This window comes from Dipodomys spectabilis, unplaced genomic scaffold, assembly GCF_019054845.1.
Source record: "Dipodomys spectabilis isolate Male_0828 unplaced genomic scaffold, ASM1905484v1 ptg000191l, whole genome shotgun sequence".
In the NCBI taxonomy this organism is placed as follows: domain Eukaryota; kingdom Metazoa; phylum Chordata; class Mammalia; order Rodentia; family Heteromyidae; genus Dipodomys; species Dipodomys spectabilis.
In genome coordinates this window covers 4019522-4026669 of record NW_024870868.1, presented here as the reverse complement: position 1 = coordinate 4026669, position 7148 = coordinate 4019522, and the positions used below count along the sequence as shown (strand labels likewise).

Below are 7148 nucleotides of genomic sequence, written 5' to 3'. Positions count from 1 at the left end.
ATTCACGTATTCCTAAAATAAAAATTATAAGAGGAGAAAAAAAAAAGTTACTGGAAAACAATTATTTTTTCAGAAGTGGCAAAAATTAAAGATTAATAAAAGTTTTAGGAAAGGAAAAAAATTTTTTATATATATAAGGTAACAAAAAACAAAAAAAAAAAAACAAAAAAAAAAAAGAAAAGAAGAAGAAGAAAAAAAAAAGTTCTTTGATTTTTTTTTGGGGGGAGGGGTGGGAAGAATCCTGTATCTCCCTTTTGTCTGTAACCAGTCTTGTTGGAGTCTCTGGTCAGCTTGAGGTCTGTGGCTTGATTGGTTTCTTAAGTCAGTTTGTTGGAACAGGCAGAAAAATGCTCTGCTTTACCCAAGATTTTGAGATCCCCCTCCCAGGTTAGTTTACTGGGACGGTGATCTGCTTTGAGAATCACAAAAGAGGGGGATGCAGTGATGAGGCCAGGTTCTTGTTAGAGTTGAGGCCTTTCAACAGACAGTAGCTTTTCCCTGGGGCTATTTTGTGAAAAAAACTCACAGCACCCAGCCTGGAGCCATTCTCAGGGTTTCTGTTTTTTCAATTGATTGTGGTGGCTGCTAGAGGGAGGGGCAGCCTCTGGCTCTGGTTACCCAGTGAGGAGAGCCCCTTCAATGGCTGGCGCCTGAGCTGGGTGACTTTTCCCTGGATGGAACTGAGTCTGTGAGGTCACTTCACCGTTAAGTTTTTGTGACCTGCTAAATGACCGTTTTATTCCAAGGCCTGAGCTGGAGCTATCCAAGATAGTCGGTATCCAAGATGGAGATCACCGGTGCTGGGCGGGGAGGGGTGGCCTTACCTCCTCTGCTCCCTGAGAAGGAGTGAGGACGTTGGGCTTCTACTCACGCCGAGTCTTGGATCCTGAGTCGTCTCTGGTCTGCAAAGTGCAGGATGAAGATGTCCGCTCCTTTTCGGTTCTTGCTGGTGTTGAGTAGAATCCGCTCGTCCGCTGCGTCTGGCTCCTTCGTCCCGGACTGTGTCTCAGGTATGACCCCGCGGTGGTGGTGGCCGCCGCGACCCTGTCACTGCAGCGACAGCTGCTGGCAAGCGCTCATATGTGTCTGCTTGGCTTCCCCTCTCTTGACTAACTCTCTGTCCTGTGATGGCACACTTGGTGTGATTCTCTGGCTTGGGACTGTTCACTGGAACTCAGAAACTGCTTTCTATGCAAGAGCTTGTTCAGATTCCAGCTTCTCCTCCGCCATCTTCCCGGAACTCCTTTACCACGTTTTCTTGATCCATTCATCTACTGACGGGCATCTGGATTGGTTCCATATCTTAGCTATGGTAAATAATGTTGCAATAAACATAGTTGTGCTGGTAGTTTTAATATGGTCTTATTTGTGATCCTTTGGGTAAATGAACAAAAGTGGGATTGCTGGGTCATAGGGGAGCTTTATGTGGAGTCCTTTGAGGAAACTCCATACTGCTTTCCAAAGTGGTTGAAGAAGTTTACACTCCCACCAAGAATGCAGTAGGGTTCCCTTGTGGCCCCATCCCCTCCAGCATTTGTTGTTGTAAAAATATTGATTGCTTCACGAATTTGCAAGTCATCCATGTGCAGGGACCATGCTAATCCTCTCTGTATCATTCCGATGTTAGTGTATGGGCTGCCGGATTAAGCACAGTACATTTTTTATATAGAAGGTGTAATTGATTTTCTTAGTCAATTCCACAAAAAAGTAAGTTCAAAAGAATTTTCATGAAATTTTAAAATCATGCAGTTCTTACATAAGCACACATTTTTGATGTTGGCATAATTTGTGGAGGGGAAGGGGAAAATGTTTAAATAGGGATACAAGTAGACCCATTGCAACAATGAAAGGAACTTTACAACTTTGGCATCTCTACTACTGCCATACCTGCAGATTGTAACTTGATTGCTTCTTTTGAGGTAAGTATCACTATACCTGGGTCTGTTTGGACTGTGGTCCTCCTAACACAAGCAAAACACATAGCACCCATCAAACTCTAACAGAGTTTCTGAAACTTCTTTTTTTTTTTTTTTTTGGTTTGGGCTTGCCTGGAACTGCAATTCTCTAATCTCTGTTTTCTAAGTAGATAATATTACAGGTTTGAGCCACTTTATCCAGTAAAAGTATACAATTTCAAGATATCTTGATATTGCCTATATTTGTGCTTAACATATATAGCTAACCTTAATTTTCTCCCTCTTTTGTTTAGTACTCTGAGTTGAAAACATTGACTTTCTTAATATACATGGCTTTGTTTTGGGTGGAATCCCATCACAATCCAAAAAATCTCCCAAAAGTTTATGTCGAATCATGGAAAAGAAGGCTTCAGGTTGGAAAAAAAAAAAACAAAAAAAAAAAAACCAATGATCCTTAGCTTATAATAGCAGTATACTTATAGTGTTAGTCAATACTTTCTGAAGTATGAGAAGAGAAGGAAGACAGAAATGTGAAAGATGTCAGGTTTCTGGAATTTCTGTAGTTGTCACTTCATGTTATATTCTTCCTTAAAACTTGCTTTATTAAAACCCTCTGGGTTGATATTAGTTGGACTCTTTGGTAACCTTACCCAAGAAATGAAGCTGAGGGCTGGGAAGGTGGCTCAGTGGTAGAGTGCTTCCCTTGCATGCATGAGACCTGGGTTCGATTCCTCAGCACCACATAAGCAAAAAGAAAAAAACCGGAACTGGCACTGTGGCTCAAGTGGTAGAGCGCTAGCCTTGAGCTGATGAGCTGAGGGACATCACCCAGGCCCAGAGTTCAGGCCCCACGACCGGACCCCCCCAAAAAAATCTTTGGGCTGGGAAGGTGGCTCAGTGGTAGAGCACTTGCCTTGCATGCTCGAGGCCCTGGGTTCGATTCCTCAGCACCACATAAGAAAAAAGCCGGAAGTGGCACTGTGGCTCAAGTGGTAGAGCGCTAGCCTTGACCTGAAGAGCTGAGGGACAGCGCCCAGGCCCAGAGTTAAGGCCCCATGACCGGACCCCCAAAAAAAAAAAAAAAGAAATGAAGCTGATTTTTGAAGGCTGATGATTTGGTAAATAAAGGAGTAATGAGAATGAGCACTGATATTGTCACAGAATGAGCCGACAAGGTTCATTGCTGAACAGCAAAAGAAAGCAGTTTCAAGTCCGATGATGCACATTCGAACATATATAGATAGATACATATATGTATACATATACAAACATACATGAAAAAGTATATATCCAGTAGAATATAGAGAGAAAGTTGGTGTGACAAGTATTAAACTATATCAAACTGGTTGCAGGAAAGGTCCAGTAAAATATCAATAGTTTAGCATAGATTTTGCATAGATTTGTAAAGGATGAAAATTCTTTCCTCATTTTATACTTTACAAATACCTTTAGTACGTTTTAAGTTTTTTTTATATTGTAGTTGGAGCACCTATATAATGCTGAGAATTGGAATTACATAAAGTATGCAACATGAATAGGCCAGCCAGTATAGGAAAGTTCATGAGATTCTTATTTCCAATTAACCACCAGGAGAAATGGAGTTCCAGTTCAGATTTTATGTAGAGCACTGGCCTTGAACACAAAAGCACCAGCCAGGCTGTGAGTTTAAGCCCTAGGATCTACAGAAACAAAAACACAAAATATAACTTGGACTTAGATATTTTATAATGAAGCATTTTTATGTACTCTACATTGTTAGAAAGACTAGATTTCTGTGTTAGCTTTATAACCTATCATAATAAGTGATATTGTCCATTTATTAAGCAGAAAGGCTTACTCAGATTTATAAGTTTGAAGGTTTCAGTGTAAGTGTATGTTCAGTTGGTTTTATTGCTTTGGTGGCCTGTGACAAGACAATGTCAAGGTGAGGAGTATGTCAAAAAGAAATGTTTTTGACCTAGAATGATTAAAAGAGAAAAGAAGAAACTAGATGAGTGTGCATGTTCTCAGAGGTTTCACTCTGAAGAACTTAATCTCCAGAAGAACTATTAAGGTATTCTCCACAGTCTGGGAGGAAATGGAAAGTCATTTTTCTTTAACACATAGGTCTTTCTGGGGCATTCTGAATTCAAATGGCAACATCCTCACCAATGATAATGAATTGTCCAGGGGTGGAATAGATATTGCTATAAATTCCAATCAGATCGCAGCAGACTAAATATTTTATGGAATCCCTATTAAAATAATTTCTTGCAGACTGACTGGGTCTTCATACTACATATTTGTATATCGGTGTGTATGTGTGGGTTTGAATAAACTAATACAGCAATGTAGCAAATTAAAGTATTAGTAAGGCCTTTCTCTTCTCATATCATGAAAGCCTGCCACAATTCTCAATCAAATCCCATTCAAGATTCAAACATTAATGCTCTCTCAAAAGTTCTGTATGCAAACCCAGGTACATTCACTTCATTTAAGACGGCAATGATATATGAAAATTTTAAGTCTACCATGGAAAAAAATTATATTAAGCAAAGTTAGCCAGGCCCAAAGAAACTTAGGTCCCATGGTTTCCCTTAATTGCAATAACTAGTATATGTCTGAGTCATGCAAAAAGTCAGATAAGTTGATGTTAGGGAAATGAACCCTAATATATGTATTCAAATGTTTTTTTTTTCTTTTAGGTGATTGTTTCTAACACATTTATAAGATTATTTCTTTGTTGCTTTGTATGTCCCTCCCCCATGGTATAACCCCTGCTTTCACTGTATTTGAGGTTGGTATAATTTGTGAAGGGGAAGGGAAAAAAGAAATGTTAAAATAGGGGTACAGGTGGATCCATTCCAACAATGAGATGTACAAGTCGTTATATGGAAAAACGAACTTTACAACTTTGGTGGGGGCAGGGAGGAGGATTGGGTGGAGTGGCAGGGGAGGGAGAATGGGAAGGGATGGGAAGGGGAAACAAAGGAGGAGGCTAGAATGCTTGATAAGAAATGTACTCATTATCTTGCCCATGTAATTGTAACCCCTCTGTACAGTATTTTCACAAGAAAAAAAGAAAAAAAGAAAAATTTAAGTCTTCCAATTACGTTGTCACCAAGGAAACATGTACAATATTTCCTTAAAAAATATCTAGATTGTAGAACTTTAGCCAGAAAATTGAAGGAGTATACATTATAGGATTTAATTTAAATATTTAGTCACTGAAATGGATATTCTATATCCACAACTTAGAGCCCCTTCAAAATACATAATTGCAAACCTCATCTATTACCATCTTCCGTGAAGACAGTCCTTGCTGAAAACGAACCAGATGTGGTAAACCAATTAAAATGTACGCCTTTGTCAAATGCTGTTGTTTTAAAGCATGGAAGTGATAGAACAATTAATGCCAGTGAACAGCTGGTTCTAAGGAGTATGGAAAGTGATTACTTTAGACTCTAGGTGGAAAAATCCACAGATGTTTCAGATTGTGCTTCATTTTGGCATTTGTGAGATATATTTTGGAAAGCACAATGAATGAAAGCATGTTGTTTTATAAAGATTTTCTGACTGACAAACCAGGGAAAGAAAACTTATTGAAATGTTTCAAATGAGAAGACAGACAATAGGGTGGGTAAGATGTGGTATGCAGCTTTAAATACAGACTGAAGCAAAACAAAGAATGGGAAATTTTTTTCCTTAAAAGCTTTCTGGGTGTATTGTGTTATACACTATAATGATGAAATGATCATTTCTTTGGAAAAGTCATGAAAAAACATTGTCACCTGTTGAATTTCTTTATAAAGTGAATCTTAATTGACAAGAATGAAGAAATTTAAATATGTTAATAAAACATTATTAAGTATTACTTTAATTTTTGATTAAAAGTTAAAGCAAACTGACAGACTATTAGTCCATTAAGATTTATGTTTCCTGTCATATTTATTTTCCTTTTGTTCCTCTTTTTTGGGTGGTGATATTTTTTTCAGAAAGGCAACCTAGTCTTAACCATTACCCACAAAATTTATGCTGTCAGAGAATCAGAGATTTTTTTTTTATTAAATTAAGACAATAGTAGGCTCATTTTATGCCAAACCAAAATATAAACACCAAAACATTTTTCACTAAAAAACCACTCATAAAAAATCATGAGGGGGAAAAGGCTCAGGAGGACCGGTATAATCCAGGCGCAGGAAGAAAGGCTTAGGAAAACACCAGAACATGTGGCATCAAAATGCATGGCAGCCGGTGCAAAATGCAAGTATCCCTTACATGGGGTGCCCTGGAGGTTCCAATCCTGGGTGTCCACCTCCTTTGTGCCCACAACCTGTAAATCCAGCCATTCCTCCTGGTCCTGTTCCCGGGTGTCCCTTTCTCCAGGACCTCCCCAGGTGAACCCAGCTTTCTCTCCATGTGGGCCCTCTTACCCTGTGCCACAGCCACAGTATCCAGGATACCAACCCTCAGGTCCTTACCCTCCCCATGCCCACCACCTGCACCTGGCATATGTCCTGTGAATCCCCTGGCTTCTGGCATAGGCCCACGAGCCCCAACGGACAAGAAAACACTGAAGAAAATGAAGAAAACACATAAAAAGATGCACAAACACCACAAGCATGGCAAGCATTGTTCCTTTTCCTCTTCGTCTTCCAGCAGTGACTCTGACTGAATTCAGGGCCTAGACCCTCCCCTCAAGTCTCACCAGTTTTGCTCTCATCAAGCTTCTGCTGTGGTGTTGTACTAGAAGGAAATTAGCCCTCTGATTCCCACCCCACCCTCATCTGAGCCTTACCCTGCTGTTCAGCCCTTACTGGCTAGGGAAATGGATAAAGTATTTTTGTGGGCTAGTAAAGACCATCTCCTTTCTTGTTGATCGATCTTTTGTTTTCTTTCTCTCTCTTTTTTTTTTTTTTGGTTCGAGACTGGGACTCCAGCTCAGTACCTAATGCTTTTACTCATTGGCTAGCACTCTAAAAATTGAGCTGTGCCTCCAATCTCAAGAGCTGAAGACTTTAACAGAGGAGCAGTTTTTTGAAGATGGTGAAACCTCTGAGCTAAATGCTGAAGACAAGTTTAAATTCTGTAAAATGTGATTTTTTTTCCTTCCATTTCCGTTTGTAATACATGTGGTTGGTGGAAATTTCATAATGATAAAAAAACCTGTACTTTTTTTTTTTATAAAGGTAGCATACTAGGATCATTTAGAGCTAGATATGTTCCCAGCAGGCCTCCTAATGATTTCATTAA

The 7148-nt window shown here is 39.5% G+C and overlaps 1 non-coding gene across 1 annotated transcript; it reads right to left on the bottom strand.

Moving 5' to 3' along the window:
* Window positions 1-1544: 1544 nt before the first annotated feature.
* LOC122121610 lies at window positions 1545-1651 on the bottom strand. Its single transcript, XR_006149978.1, has one exon. It is a non-coding gene; the product is annotated as a U6 spliceosomal RNA (small nuclear RNA).
* Between the last annotated feature and the right edge of the window lie 5497 nt (window positions 1652-7148).